Below are 17,021 nucleotides of genomic sequence, written 5' to 3'. Positions count from 1 at the left end.
TGAGTGGACAAGCGTATAAATATGTTTTTAACTTTTAAAGAAATGTCAATGACGCGATAACTGGAAGCAAGTGAGAGAAAAATGAGAAGAGAATAGAAAGAGAAAGGGAAACAAAGGGAAAGGGAGACTGTTAAATTAGATACAAAAAAAAAACGAGGAAAGAGTGGGAGATAGGGTGGGCAAGAGCGAAGCATCGTGAGTGAAACGGGCGAAAGGTGAAAGGCCATTGGTGGAAAGGAAGTGGACAAATTATTTTTGCAATGGACACTAAACTTCACTTGCGTATGCATTAAATGATATAAGGCAACCTTACGGTGAAAGATCAGTTGTTTGTGTGTCTCTATCACTCCTCCACCTTCCCCTCCATCCACACACACTTTTCTCTTCCTCTCGTTTTATGTCGGTGTCACGTGACCTTTGCGTCATGTGACTTCGCTATGAAATAATATCACACGAAAACCGAACCCTCTTCCATTTGTCGAGCTGTGCCTGAATTTCACTTTAACTCGAATGCAAACACAGTGATGATGAACATTATTATTATTAATATTATTAGTATTATTATTATTAGTAGTAGTAGTAGTATAATTATTATTATTAGTAGTAGTAGTAGTAGTAGTATAATTATTATTATTAGTAGTAGTAGTATAATTATTATTATTATTAGTAGTAGTAGTAGTATAATTATCATTATTATTATTATTATTATTAGTAGTAGTAGTAGTAGTAGTAGTAGTAGTAGTAGTAGTAGTAGTAGTAGTTACTCACTAAGAGTAGTCACACGGGTCATCATCAAAGATTTCTCTTTGAGAACAACTTGTAGTGTTCCCTGGAGTCTGAGTGACAGCAAGTCTCCTTTGATTTCCAGTACTCTCGTACTCCCCACCTCTTTCGATAAACCATTTAGCATTGATTTCTCATTGGCAGCGACCATTAGTCTTCACTGGAATTTGGATGGCAATAAGCCTCCCCAAGTTCCCAGTCTTCTTCGCACTCATCATCATCATCATCAGATGATGATGATGATGATCTGTCAGAAATCGTCAAAAAAAAAAGTCACACACGAACACACTCATGCACGTGCGCACATATAGTGATGCCACACAAAATAGCTGTGCCTGATCAAGGAGGATAGAAAGTTCGCGAAGAGAAAGAGAGATCTACTAAATAGGAATGGAGAGGACTGGAACCTTGACGGATCTTATTACCACTCGAATCTCAGAGTAGTCCTTCGGCCGTCACCAGCAAGAAATCAATGATAAACGACTGTTAAGCAACACAAAATCATTTGCAGCAGTTATCAAAAGGGGCAAAGAGTACTGGAAATCTGGGGGGACTCGTTGTCACTCAGACTTGAGAGAACAGTCAGTGTCAGTAAGCAACTACGGATAATGATTTGTATAAATGTATCTAGTAGGTAAATAAAAATAATAATAATAATAATAATAATAATGATAATAATAATAATAGTAATGATAATAATAATAATAATAATAATAATAATAATAATAATAATAGAAAGGGATATGGAAGAGGAAGAAAATCAAAATAATACATATAATAGTAGGAGCACTGGGTACAATTCCGAAAAACTTGGGGAAAAAAAAGAATGGGAGAAATTGGAATCAAAGGAATGACTGGAAAAATATAACGAACAACAATAATGAAAACAGCTGAAATATTAAGGAAATCCCTTGAATATGGAGACTAACACACAGGAGCAATAAGCGTGGGCCAGACAAACTGCTGTAGTAACAAACCATGAAGCGCTACATGGAACCAAGAACATTGAAGCCGCATATCTATAAGTTCTCTAAGCCCACCCACATCCCCCATTACCACATCACTGCTCCCCTCCAAAGAGTGAGACCAAATAGCCAAGTAGAGTCAAGGAGGAAGAAAAGACCGAGGAGAGAGCACTGACCAGACCTCCGCTTGATAAGTGCGAAGAGAACTGGGACCATGAGGAGGCGTATTGCCACTCAAATTCCAGTAAAGACCAATAGCCGCTACAAAAGAGCAATCAATGGCAAGTAGCTATTGCGATAATGCAAATTTATTTGCAAATATTATTGAAAAAGGTGGAGAGTACTAGAAATCTGGGGAGACTTGTTGTCACTCGGCTTCCAGGGAACACCACGGGCTGTTTTCAAGGAGAGATCTTTGATGACGTGTGTGAAAGCTCTTTGTGAGCAATAATGATAATAATAATAAGAAGAAGAAGAAGAAGAAGAAGAAAAGAAGAATTCAATTCCATATAACGTATGACACTGATGAAAATAGCTAAAATATTAAGGTAAATCTTCTAGTGCTGAAATCAACTCCAATAATCAAGCAACGTTAACCAACTACAGACAAGTTTTAAAAGGATGCGATGCTTCCGTTCAGTCTCCAAAGATAATGGATACCTCCTATAAGGGTATCTGCGCGTATAATTGTGAAGCTAGAGTTGCGCAATCCTCAGGCACACCTCTTGTGAATCGGCACTGTTTGAGTCCAGTGGCAATGAGAAGTGCTGGACAGTGAAACAATGCCGAGATAAGCAGAGAGCACATACATCACCTGGAATTCCCAAATGGTCACCCATTTTAGTACTGACCAGGCTCAACGTTGCTTAACTTCGGTGATCTAACGGGAACTGGTGTGTCAACGTGATTATGCCGTATATAAGTTTTAAAAGGAAAAGAACAAAAATAGAGAGAACATTGCACAAAACCAACCCAACTGTAAGTGGAAATAATTTAACACCCTACCCCGTTCCAAGTGGTGACAGAATTCCTCGGTTCATACCACACAAAATAATTGTGTTGAATAAAAGAGGATTGAAGGATAGAGGAAGGGGAGCATCATCGAGGCCTTGAAGGGCGCGGACAGCACTGAAACCTTTGAAGACAAACTGTCACTCATGTTCCAGAGAAAGCTATCGGTCGTTATCAACAAACATTATGTGGTAGGTAAACAGCTGTTTCCAGAACGCAAAGTGATTTGCAACAATTATCGAAAGAACCAGAAAACACTGACAACCTGGAGGAAATCGTTGTCACCCAGACGCTTTATATGTGAGACAATACGTGGTTAATATAATATACAGAGGCGCCTTTTCCGGAAAGGTATTATATTCAAACTCCTGTTTTTATGAAGATAACGTAACGCATTAACGTAGTTAAGACATGTAAAGCATAGTACATATTTACAAAAAAAAAAAATAAATAATAAAATAAATAAAATAAATAAATAAAAAAAACGAACCAAAAAATTACTAGGTATATATATATATACATATATATGTATATGTATATATATGTATATGTATATATGTATATGTATATATATGCATGTGTATATATATGCATATGTATATATATATGTGTATATGTATGTATATGTATATATATGTATATGTATATATATGTATGTATATATATGTATATGTATATATATGTATATGTATATATGTATATGTATATTTATGTATATATATGAATATATATATATATATATGTGTATATATGTATATATATGTATATATATATCTATATATATATGTATATATATATATATAAATAAAGGTAGAAAATATCTAAAAAATATCTCAAAATTAAGAATAATTGAATTTCAACAAGAGTCGTTGATAGTGCTCAATCAAAGAGAATAAATTATATAAGAATTATATATATATATATATATATATATATATATATATATATATATATATATATATATATATATATATATACCGGTTGTATCGATTGGTTTTCTTGATGTAAATCGAATAAAACGCGTGATTATTAAAGAGTGCTTTTTCAATGAAGTCAGCACCAATAAAAGATATACAACCATAAAAACAACCTAAGATATGGGGAATTTTAAATCATAAGGCAATAAATAACCGCCAAGCTAAAATAATTACCTAACACCTCCCTACTAATTACAGCTTAAACACGGAAAGCAGCATTCCCTCTTCCCCTCACCACACTTCCAAAAAAAACCCTACTGCTCACATTCACAAAGTATACGTCCCATTTTCCCCCGGAATGTGAATCGTATCCAAATATCTTATAAAACCCCATATAATCTTGACACCCGTTTCAATATCAATTCTTTTTTGGTCTGCCGAAGTGTTGTTCCTAAATTAGTACTCCATTGAAACATACACATTACACACACACACACACTATATATATATATATATATATATATATATATATATATATATATATATATATATATATATATATATATATTGTAACACATGCGATAAAAGGTGACTAAACATAGGGGTATGATAAGAAATTTTCGAGAAGAATGAAAATTGTTAATCTGTGTGACACGTTACCAGAAGGGGAGGGGTACAAAGGAATTTTCGGGAAAGCAAGATCCCAGTATCTTATCGCACATGTGACACAGACAAAATTAAAGGCATGAGACACGGGAACCAAACACGACAAATACGCGAGAAGGAACGAAACACGACACGCAATGGTAATATTTTCGAAATTAAATTTTATTATAAAACAATGACTAACTATGGTGGGGGGGAATAATGTAAATAAGTGATGAAGATGGGGAGGGGTATTTTTATCTACTATTCGAAAATGCCAACGAGAAATATATTAAAACAAAAAGTGTATCTTGAGTGCAAACAAATGATGGCAAAATGAAGTCAATGTCTTAATATACGAGAGAGGGAAATATTCACGGAGATGACTTACTACGTTTATTCCCTTTTTTTTTTTTCTTTTTGACTTACTGAGTTTATTCTTTTTTTTTTTATCTTTTCTTTCTTTTTGTTCCAAGCCGTTGGTCAAATGTCTTTAATATCCGTCCCTCCGGATTAAAACGCACGTGTGTAAACTTCGCCGTTTTACGCATCCTCTCGCCGCTGGTATGGAGTTTCTCCCAGGCGTTATCTCCTTTTGCTGTTGGTATGGAATTTCTCCCAGACATTACTTCATTTCTTTCGCTGTTGGTGGAGTTTCTCCCAGGCGTTATCTCCTTTCGCTGTTGACGGGGGGGGGGTCGATACGTCCTATCTCGACGGCATTGTTGCCTCTGTCGCTGGGGTGGGACTTTCGCACCTCCGTCTGGCAACAGGGCCAGCGGTGACTGTTTTACCCAAAAGGGCTTCTTCTCCTTTTTTTTCTTTCTCTCTCTCTCTCTCTCTCTTTCTCTCTCTCTCTCTCTCTCTCTCTCTCTCTCTCCCTCTCTCTTCTCAGTATCTTTCTTAGCCCCTTTCTTTCCTTTATTCTTTGTTGCCTAGCAACCCGCACGGGTCGATGGGTTTCTGGTCCAATGACCCCGTCATCTCGCTAGCTTGCGTGTCAAAAGGTTTTTCTCACCTCTCTCTCCTTCTTTCCTATACTCATTGTCTCTTTCTCTCTCTTTTTAGGTTTTAGCCTCTCCCTCCTTTTTTCTATACTCTCTCTCTCTCTCTCTCTCTCTCTCTCTCTCTCTCTCTCTCTCTCTCTCTCTCTCTCTCTCTCTCTCGAAACTTCATTTGCCTCGGTGATAAGATAAAATAAAATAACAGAAACGATACATTTCTCGTTGGCCCGAAATTAAATATTTCGATTTTTAATTAATTACGTAATCCAAGTCATGGATTACGTCACAATATATATAAGACCTTCAATTACTAGCAAAAACACAAAAAAGGAACTTATTTTTTCATTCTTTTTCATATGAACGCTTTTTAACGGATATGTTCAACGCAGCCTTTAAACACTTAAACGACATGCCCAAAACCGGAAATGTTAAATTATTAAACGCTTTTTATTTTATTGAGCAATTTATTCAAATGCAATTCAGATCATCAATTCTCGTATCAGTAAAGAGAAGCCGATGTGCGAAAAAACAGTAGAGAGCGAGGCCCCGAAACGGTGCAAATTCTCTCCTGGCGACTCGATATTATCTGGAAGACGAAATGAAATACCCTATAGGATAAAACAACGATAAACACGATTATGTACAAGTCTAAACTATAAACACTATTATATACGAGTACAAACTAAGAAATAAACTAAGAAGATGATGGCGCTGAAACGGCTCGTTTTCTCTCCTGATAACCGACATTAACTGGAAACCGAAATAGGTTACTTCAGAAGTGAAAACAGCTGATAAACATGATTAAATACGAGCTTTTAAGATACACTGTTTTTTTTTCAAGTCACAATATCTTCTGTTGTCTACTCGCTTCATGACGAGTTTCTGCGACTGTTCTGGTAGCAGTTTTATTCCTTATTCTAATAAGCAAGACTAGAATCATATGTGGGAGAAAACATTGCAATGAAGAGTAGAAATGTAACCAATGAAACGTGATCTGACACAATTCTGACGTATAGAGCTAGACAATCGATGTGTAAATAAGATCACCTAACGAAATCGATAATAAAAAACAACTGGAAATTCTTACAATGTTCCGCATCAAACTGTACTGTACTGTACTCTACTGCACTGTACTGAAGCGGCACTCACCCTAGGCGGATTGAACCGGCTTTTTCCAAAGGAAGACGTTTCAAGAGAATATGAAATTCACAAGCTGTCCCTTGTCGCATGTATATCGCCGTCAGGGAAGATGACAGCGTTAAGCTTTTGCAGCGCTGGCAGGGACATGTCGATTTCCTCCTACGTACAGATCCTGGTATTCCCAAATGGTCACCCATCTGGTTCTGGCCAGGCTCAACAGTGCTTAAACTCTATTATTCAATAAGAAGCTGTGTGCCAACGTGATTGTGCCGCATCAGAGATGAAACAAGTAAAGAAAAACGAATCCCGCAGATGAACGAGAAACCTTCTTGAAATTAAACTAACATCTAACGAAATGGATAAACATGTGCCTACTTCCAAGAGGAAAGGTTACTTAGTACAACACACACACACACACACACACACACACACACAAACACACACACACAAACACACACAAACACAAACACACACACACACACAAACACACAAACACACACAAACACACACACTGGACTGAACTGGAAGTCTGTTTGTTGTATAAAGATTATGTTATACCCGCCTTTCTTACTATCACACATTTTCATGCATAAGAGTTATATTTTCTGTCTGTCTATGTGTTTGAGGAACGGTCTCTACCAAACTCCTCCATCAATTTTTGGCCAACAAACTTGAAACTTGATATATGGGGGATTTGGACCTGTAGAACAAATTCGATTCGATCTTTAACCGGTAAAAAAAAATAACTGCTAGAAAATTGAAAAATAATTGGAACTTGACAGGCGTATGTCGATTCAAAATGCTCTTCTACGCATATGCAAATATATATTTATATGTTAAAGTGGGTTAAATTTTTAACGTTTTCTTATCCATCTGACGATAACGATTAAGGCTGGATCGTTAAATGTTTTGGTTTCAATTCTAGCTGATGGCACTCAAGTGATATTATTTTAATTTTTGAAATCACTGTTATATTTTGGGTACAAAACAATTAATAAAGATTTAGCACTATAATAATAAATATGAAATTTGCATAAATTAAAATATCATATTTAAGCGTATTTTACGACCGGGCAACACCGAGCAGACTGCTAGTATATATATATGTAAAAGTGACCTTGCTTGTGTGAGTATGTGTATGTGCGTGTATAACAGTCTCTACGAAACTACTCTGTCAATTTTTGGTCTACAGACTTGAAACTTGATATATGGACTATTCGGACATGTGAAACAATTTCGATTTGACCTCTGTCCGGAAAAAAAAAAACTGCTAAGGAGTAAAAATTGAAAAATCGGAACTTGGCAGACGTAAGTCGAATTAGCGTGTATCCTTTACGCATGTTAGAAGATACGTTTATACGTTTGTCAGTTAATTTGTAAAGTTTTGAGATGGTTGCGAATAAGATAGAAAGCTAGATGCTTTGTTTTGGATTCTGGCAGATGGCATCTGAGTCAATTTTTTTTTAACTTTTGAAATCACTACTGGGTACAATATAATAATCAATAGAGAATTTTTTTACATGCGGGTCACCGCTTATCAAGGCCCAGGAGCCACTCGTTTTTTTGGGGTTTTTTTTTACATGGGGGTCATCGCTTATCAAGGCCCAGGAGCCACTCGTTTTTTTTGGGTTTTTTTTTACATGGGGGTCATCGCTTATCAAGGCCCAGGAGCCACTCGTTTTTTTTGGGGGGGGTACATGGGGGTCATCGCTTATCAAGGCCCAGGAGCCACTCGTTTTTTTGGAGTTTTTTTTTTTTTTACATGGGGGTCATCGCTTATCAAGGCCCAGGAGCCACTCGTTTTTTTTGGTTTTTTTCTTTACATGGGCGTCATCGCTTATCAAGGCCCAGGAGCCACTCGTTTTTTGGGGTTTTTTTTTTTACATGGGGGTCATCGCTTATCAAGGCCCAGGAGCCACTCGGGGATAATAATAAATGCGAAATCTGCATAAATTAAAATATCATATTTAAGCGTATTTTACGACCGGGCGTCCCAGGTAGCATGTTAGTTTATACTAAAGTTATCGTTTCTGTCTGCTTATGTTTCTACAAACACCTCTTATGGCTTTTAGGATAGACCCCCCCCCGCCCCATTAACATTTATATTCTTTAACAACGTTGCGTACAATTCATTTTAGTCAAGAGGGACTAGATCTCCGTTCACAATAAATATTCATAAAAAGGTAATAGTACGTTTTAATTTATTTTATTTATAACTTAACTAGCAGGAAGACCCGGCGTTGTCCTGAATTGAATGAGGATCAACTAATGTTCCACCCTCCCATACTTTTATTGTCATTGAAATCGGTGAAATCGCCCATATTTTAATCAAATCGATTGACTGAGTGCTTTAGTTAGGGACACCCCTCTCCCCACAGTGTACCGGGAGAAAGCTTCATATGCCTACCCATAGTGACGTAGTTCATAAGACATTGTAATTTAAATTGCACCGTAGAGAATCTACCGTTGATTTTTTTTTATAAAATTATCTGTAAATAATGGCTTCACTTAAAGTTTAAAATGCAAAACTCAAGTATCATGGTTCAATTGTTCTCTAAACAGAAATATTCATTTCAAATACGCGCCCCTGTCTTATCAAAGAACCAACTGTTGATTTTATGAAATTATTTTTACATAATCACCTTAATTAAAATCAAACGTACAAAAATCAAGTGTCATGCTTCAATTGTGCTCTAAACAGAAACATTCTTTTTCAACGCGCCCTTGTCTTATAAAAAAAAGTTTGTCTGCTTGTGCGGTGATAAAACTTCTCTACTGCACTTAGGTTGTATAAAAGGGTTAATTTTGGTCAAAATCGGACTCCCTTTTTTTAAATGATTTTTTCGATTATCGATTTTCGCTACTTAGCACACGCATTCCGATAGAAAATAACACTCTCAGACACATCAAGTATCTTCATGTGAAATTTCCAAAAATCAGCTCAGCCGTTTCCGAGTCCCTAGGGAACGAATTCACATACACACGAACAGACAAAGTTTTTTTATATATATTAATAGAGATATACGGCAGAATCAAGTTGATACATCGGTTCCCGTGGGAAATGACGGTGGTTCAAGTGGATTGACAACCTACGTGTTCCAAGTTCGAATCCAGTTCATTCCTTTCTAGGAAGCCTCAGGTACTCACGAGAGGGACCACTTGAAGACTGCTAACATTCAAAGCGGAAGTGAACTGGATTCAAACTTCAAACACGTTCACTTAGAATGTTGGCAAGCTTCACGTAAGTACCCAGTATCTTTCTAGAAAGAATTCTAACTAGAACAATATCGGAGAAACCAATGCCAACAAGAGAATCTTCGGATTCATCGAATATGATGATAGCTAGTTCACGTTAGATCACCGAAGTTAAGCAACGTTGAGCTTGGTTAGTACTGAAATGGGTTACCAGAAACTGTATATGTTCAACGCTTATATCGACATTGTTTCCACGCTAGTAGAATCAAACACAAGGAAAGCTCCGTTCGAGATTGCGTAACTCTTGCTTCACAATTATCTCTCCTTATATGCGTATATCCATACACACTGAAATACGAACATAACACGACTGGTCAATTTACACACAAACGCCCACATTTTTGCACCTAAACACCCCGACGTTTTCGGAACAATGCAATTAGGATCGCTGGTTGCTATCAATAGTTGCGGAACGGAGAATGATTATATACGATTGTTATTTTAGCAGTCTATTTCCGCTGCGTGACCTAAATATGAGAGCGCCAATTTAGAGGTGACCAATTGTGACCTTTCATACATCATATTGATTCGACATGTCGGAATTATTTCAGGTCAACACGTCATTCTTTCTAGCAGTGGATTAATCATTTTTTTTTTTTTTTATCATAAAATACAAACTCATCAGGCCGAAAGGGAGATTATAAAGTTCGCGTGTTTTGCACAAGGGTTGTTTAGTACCTATTTACTATGCCTCCCCACGGGACAGAGTTAGACACCAGGGTCGTTTTTTAACGTGGAGAAAAGGTACAAAAATAAAAATTGTCTCAGTCGTGAAGGATTTCTCCTCCACCGAAAGAGAACAAGAAATAGAAGTGCAACATCTGAAGAACAGATACTACACTTTGATCTTGTCACCCGGGCCATGGAGGGCCGCGGTTGTTTAGTAAATGAACTGAAATTATATTGTTTTTGAAAAAAATCAAAGTGTAAAGCATTTTCATGTTCAGGGCTTGAGGTAGTTGCTTGTCTAGCCACACTGATGAGCTCTGAAACAGTGAAACAGTTTTTTTATGTGGATGACTATATATAGACGCTAGAGGGGAAACTAAAACTTGCTGCTATAATTTCAAACGATCTGAAATAACAGCAAGAGGAGACTTGATTCCAAATATTTCTCATATGTTATATCTCCCCTTTTTTTAAAATAGGGTACGATTATAAATATCTCCAGTATTAAATAATCGTTATACATTGTGAAATTTACTTTATGTATGAAAACCAAATAAAAAAAGTAAAATAAAAATAAAGAATGCAGTTTAAATTCTCGAAAAAAAAAAAAAAAAAAAAAAAAAGAACCTATTAATAAGTAAGTTTAGGATTACAAAATCCATTCTGCGACATGTTAACTAGCATATAAATTACGATCTTGATTTTTTTTTTTTTTTTTTTTTTTTTAATTTATTTATTTATTTATTTATATATATATATATATATATATATATATATATATATATATATATATGGCAGAATGTAATTCCGAAAACAATACATACATTGGGCAAACAACGAAAACGTCGTCCCGGCGAATAACCATGCATCTAAATAATACTAGTGCTATATATAAACATTTTATTAAAAGAACATAGCTGTCCCCTCTCCAATCTTAGAAAGGTCCTCGTTGACAGCATAAAAATTATACAACATGAAAATAATATTAAAAAATTAAAAATTCTTGCGTCATATATTAGAACCCTACAACCAACTATAAATGATATCGCATTCGAGAAAAGAAGTAACGTGTCTAAAATATATATATACACAGTTACTATTTATACTGATAGCATATAAAATCAAAAGTGAACCATTAATAATATATATCAGTAAGTTTAACAAGATTACAAGATTCATTCTGTGACATGTTAACTAGCATATAAATGCTATAAGAATAAAAATGCATAAAAGCGTAAGTATATTTGGTACCAGAAAGGCATATAGATAAGAGGAAGGAAACCCAGCAATACATATCTAAAAACCAATATATAGTCTGAAGAAGCTTTGAATAAAAAATGGTAATAAAAGAATATAAAATAAAATTAAAGAATGCAGTTTAAATTCTAGGAGAAAAAAAAAAGAGAGAAAAAAAAAAAAATTTAACCTATCGCAGACTTAGCACCTACATAATCCGTCTTCTAAAAAGTTCATAATTACAAAAGAGAATTCATTAATATAAGGATGATATAAAACCTTAATTTAAATTGTTAAATAGGAATAGACTTAGCATGAGCCGATTTCTCAAAAGTCTTCAATTATAAAAAAGAATTTAACTATATAAGAATGAAAAGAGAAACCCTTAACAAAAATTTTATAAATAGAAAACGGGGATTATAAGCTGCTTACCATGTAGCTGTTTCGGAGATTTAAAAACAGGACAGCTGCTAAATACATGGCTCTTCGGTGGATAATACTAATTCCCCTATAAAAAAATGTAGACTAATACGGTAATTATTTATACTAATTTTTTTTATTTTTTTTTTATTTATATATATATATATATATATATATATATATATATAACAAATATATATATATATATAACAAATATATATATATATATATATATATATATATATATATATATATATTAAAATTTGTTGGCGTTTTTTTTAGCGATATTAACAACTTCGAAACGCTGTTATTTTTATTTTTTCCGCTACCTTAGCAGTTTTTTTTAAAGAGTTATAAGTTCTTGTTATTCACATTCATATATGTGTGTGTGTGTGTGTGTGTGATATATGTGTGTTTATATATGTGTGTATAATCCGACAATAAGAGTTAAAATTTAAAAGCGAAAGACGGAATGAGCACACACACACATGCGCGTGCACACACACACACACATACACACAGTTCCTTTTATATAATAGTTCCTATTTACAATGCCTCCTCATGATACAGAGTTAGACATCAGGGTCGCTTTTTAATGAGGAGAAAAGGAACAAAAATTAAAAATTATGTCAGTCGTGAAGGATTTCTCCTTTACTGAGAGAAAACATTCATGTCTTCATAAGTCCGTATTTTTGCGCACTAGTTTTATAAATAGCAATTCCGGTTATTTCGACCTATATGGTATCTCTATGCTTTTTAGCCACATAAATATAATACGGTATTTTGTAAGTGACCCATTTTTCTCGACACGACGGCCAGAGATAACATTTCTAGGCAATTATTCCTAATGTTCTTTTTGTCACCAAATCCTATAGACTCTAATATAGAGACGGTTTCGAAACAATCCAACACCACACCCCTAAATGTATAATATATTCTTACTTACCCTACTGGTTATTCCTCATTCACAAGGAAAAGAGTAAACTAGGGGTGTCTCCAAACTACATCTAGCGGGCTAGATTCGGCCCGCCAAAGTCTTTAATCTGGCCCGCAGAGCTCTTATGAAAAACGTAAAAATATACAGGAAAAACTTTTTAAATAGAAATGTGTGAAAATGTAACGTTGTCTGAGGACCAACACATGTTGTGTACAGTTTTAGATAAAGAATAGAAAATAACTTTTTCTTTGTGGCAACATTTTTATTGCTCCCCCCGAAAAAAGGAGGTTGGACCTCTAAATTCACCCTTGTCCCCTCGTCTGGTCGCACTTTTCTCAATAACTACGCCTTAGAATTTTTTTTTGAAATTTTGCAGAAACATTAAACATGATATGAGTAAAAAAAAAAATAACAGAATGTATTTTCCGGGAAAACTCCGGTCCCCCCCACCCCTATGTGTGCCTTTCGGGTTAAAATGGCTAAAATTGAGACTTTTGTGCTTATTTAAAAAGAAATTGATGGCTTGGATTTTTATACAACTTTCTGAAAAGTTGTAACAAATTGATTTCTATATAAGTTTGTTTGTCTATACATCGCGATAACTCTTGGGTGTGCCCCAGGGGGCTCTTTTAGGGCTAATAAAAAAAATGATAGACGTAGTCATTTTTTTTTTTTTTTTTTTTTATGGTGCCAAACTCAAATTTACCAATGTTGAGGCGTAAAACTGCACCGTTTGTTTATTTTCTCTAGGATTTGATGTCCCCTGGGGCTAAATGGGTGGAGGGCAAATGCTGAATCAATCATTTTTTTTATGTCTCGTTCACTGTGCACTCACGAGGGGGGGGCGATGCATGCTTTACCTGTTTCTTCATTGTTACATCCGTGACGTCAACAACCACGTGATCTAGAACGTTCTCCACGCCTCCCACAAGATCTCGAACGTTATCTCGTCCTCGTCTCTCCCATGACCGTTCTCTTTCTCGTGATCGTTCTCTTTCTCTTATCTCTTTTTATTTTACTGGTGACGTCATTCGCATGCATTAACATCCGCGCATCCGCATCTATGTTACAAAAATAGTATAGTGATTTTTCTTTTTGTTCAGAAAATGATTTTAACATTGAGGTTTTAGAGAACCGTTTTCACTAAAAAAAAAAAAAAAAAAAAAAGCAAAGTTAATCAACAAAACAGTATAAAACACGTCCAGGTCATTTTTTTTTTTTTTTTTTTTTTTTTTTTTTGCTTGCGTAGCTCTAAAAGGTACGCAACATGACCTCCTCTTTTGAAACCTTTGGAGACCCCTGGACTAAAGCAATGCTATATAAGCGGGCAGATCTCGCCACAAATAGAAAGCAGTTGAGTTACCAGGATTCCTATTTACTTGACTCCCCACGAGGACAGAGTTAGGCCCAAGGTCGGTTTTTAATGTGGGAGAAATTCAGCTTCCCAAAAAGGGGCACTCGGGAAAGGAAAAATAAATAAACATAGACTCAATCATGAAGGATTTCTCTTTCATTAACCGATAAAAGAAAAAATGAAGTTCAGTATCAGAACAGATACTACACTATGATCTTGGCCAGAAAGCCAAGAGTTGCGAGAGCTGTTCCAAAATTAAAGCCTCACTATTTTATTTTATAACTAAAACAACATAACTTTTATACTCCAAATCATATCTAACCGTCGGTGTGGTTCTTAGTAATACAAGAGGGCCTCTCCGAGAGCCACGTAGGCACACCGCAGGCTAACATGTAAATTTTGGTGCTTGGCGATTTCCATAGATTTCTTGGTAAAGCCGCGTTAAAACCAATTTTCATCAACAATTATTAACAATCAATTTTTTTAAATTATTGTCGAATTTGCTATTTCAAAATTGCCAATGGTCATTTTTATATTACATAAGAATATTTGTTTTAATTGGAACACATTACTCAGCACGCAGCACAAGTATTCTAGCATTTTCATTATTTTCGTATGCTATGTTTTTATTGACCTTTTCAGAATAATCAAATTGAAATCATTTAAATTAAAAAAAAAAAGAATGAATTACCGTATATTTCGGCGTATAAGATGGCCATTAAAGTTATAAAAAAAAAAAAAAAAAAACAATATTTCATAAGATACCGGATGTTGTAATCTCTAGCCTAGACTAAACAAATATGGTTTCGTGATTTAGTAGTCGTCTTATACAACTGATATATGATAAATTTATCAAAATTTGCCCCAATTTTGTACCTCGTCTTATTTGACGGAATACAGGGTATTTCTGAGAATGCTCTTTTATCTTTGCAATTCAACTGATTATATTATATATTGCTGAGAGATGCCGTAATTCGTTTACAAAACATGATAAAATTGAATTTATTTCGATTTTCTATTTACAAATTCAAGGTAAGTTAAAACAAAACAAAAACAAAACTTGTTTATACATAAAAATATTATGTTTCTGAATTTTTGAGATGAGGATTGGTTATTTATATTATTTGGATTCATCAGACTGTTTTTATCTTAAGCGTCATTTTCACAACGTTTCGGTCGATGTAACCTCCGACCTTCTACGTCGAACTCGAGAATGTTCCTGCAAACTCGGGAATTTGGACGGAATTTCTAACAAAACCTTTTATTTACTTTGCGGGGGTAGCATGCTCTTATTCCGCCAGCCATAACTGGATATAGGTCCTAAATGAGATGCAAGGACCCGTGGCGCAATGGTTAGAGTGCTTGGAAAAACAATTGTAAAAGTGATATTCTCCTAGAGGTTGAAGGTTCAATCCTCAGTGTGGGCGACCAAAAAATACAATTGCGAATTACTTAGGACATCTATCCAGTCATGAGTGATGAAAAAGAGAGCATGCTACTCCCGTGAAGTAAATATTCGCTCGAAATTCCGTCCAAATTCCTGAGTTCGACAGAAACATTCCCGAATTCGACATGATACACCTGAAGAAGGTCGGAGGTTACATCGACCAAAATGTTGTGAAAATGACACTTAAGATGAGAAAAGTAGTTCGAAGAATCCAAATAATACGAATAAATAAATAAAAAAATATTAAAAAAACAAACAAACAAACTTTAAACTCTTTAGCTTTATATTTTAAAATTTAGCTAAACGCTAAAAAAGCTTTATATTTTAAAATTTTGCTAAACGCTAAAAAAAGCTTTATATTTTAAAATTTAGCTAAACGCTAAAAAAGCTTTATATTTTAAAATTTTGCTAAACGCTAAAAAAGCTTTATATTTTAAAATTTTGCTAAACGCTAAAAAAGCTTTATATTTTAAAATTTTGCTAAACGCTAAAAAAGCTTTATATTTTAAAATTTTGCTAAACGCTAAAAAAGCTTTATATTTTAAAATTTTGCTAAACGCTAAAAAAGCTTTATATTTTAAAATTTTGCTAAACGCTAAAAAAAGCTTTATATTTTAAAATTTTGCTAAACGCTAAAAAAGCTTTATATCTTAAAATTTTGCTAAACGCTAAAAAAGCTTTATATTTTAAAATTTTGCTAAACGCTAAAAAAAGCTTTACATTTTAAAATTTTGCTAAACGCTAAAAAAGCTTTATATCTTAAAATTTTGCTAAACGCTAAAAAAGCTTTATATTTTAAAATTTTGCTAAACGCTAAAAAAGCTTTATATCTTAAAATTTTGCTAAACGCTAAAAAAGCTTTATATTTAAAATTTTTGGTACACGCTAAAAAAGCTTTATATTTTAAAATTTTGCTAAACGCTAAAAAAAGCTTTATATTTTAAAATTTTGCTAAACGCTAAAAAAGCTTTATATTTTAAAATTTTGCTAAACGCTAAAAAAGCTTTATATTTTAAAATTTTGCTAAACGCTAAAAAAGCTTTATATTTTAAAATTTTGCTGAACGCTAAAAAACATTATATTATATTTAGGAGAGGTGTGGTTAGGGATTGCACAACCTTTGCCTCACAATTACACGCGCAGCTGCCCCTACAGGGGCTACCCTTTGTCTTTCGAGGCTGAACGGAGGCATCGATATGCCAAAGTGAATCTAAAATTTCATGAAAATCTGACCATTA

General features: G+C 34.5%; 1 pseudogene; it reads right to left on the bottom strand.

The window, feature by feature from the left end:
* Positions 1–2,550: 2,550 nt before the first annotated feature.
* LOC145293382 (5S ribosomal RNA) lies at positions 2,551–2,668 on the bottom strand (annotated as a pseudogene).
* Between the last annotated feature and the right edge of the window lie 14,353 nt (positions 2,669–17,021).

Source organism: Euprymna scolopes, chromosome 14, assembly GCF_053919585.1.
Source record: "Euprymna scolopes isolate OS-2025 chromosome 14, ASM5391958v1, whole genome shotgun sequence".
NCBI classification, from domain to species: Eukaryota; Metazoa; Mollusca; class Cephalopoda; order Sepiida; family Sepiolidae; genus Euprymna; species Euprymna scolopes.
This window is presented reverse-complemented; position numbering and strand designations above follow the sequence as displayed.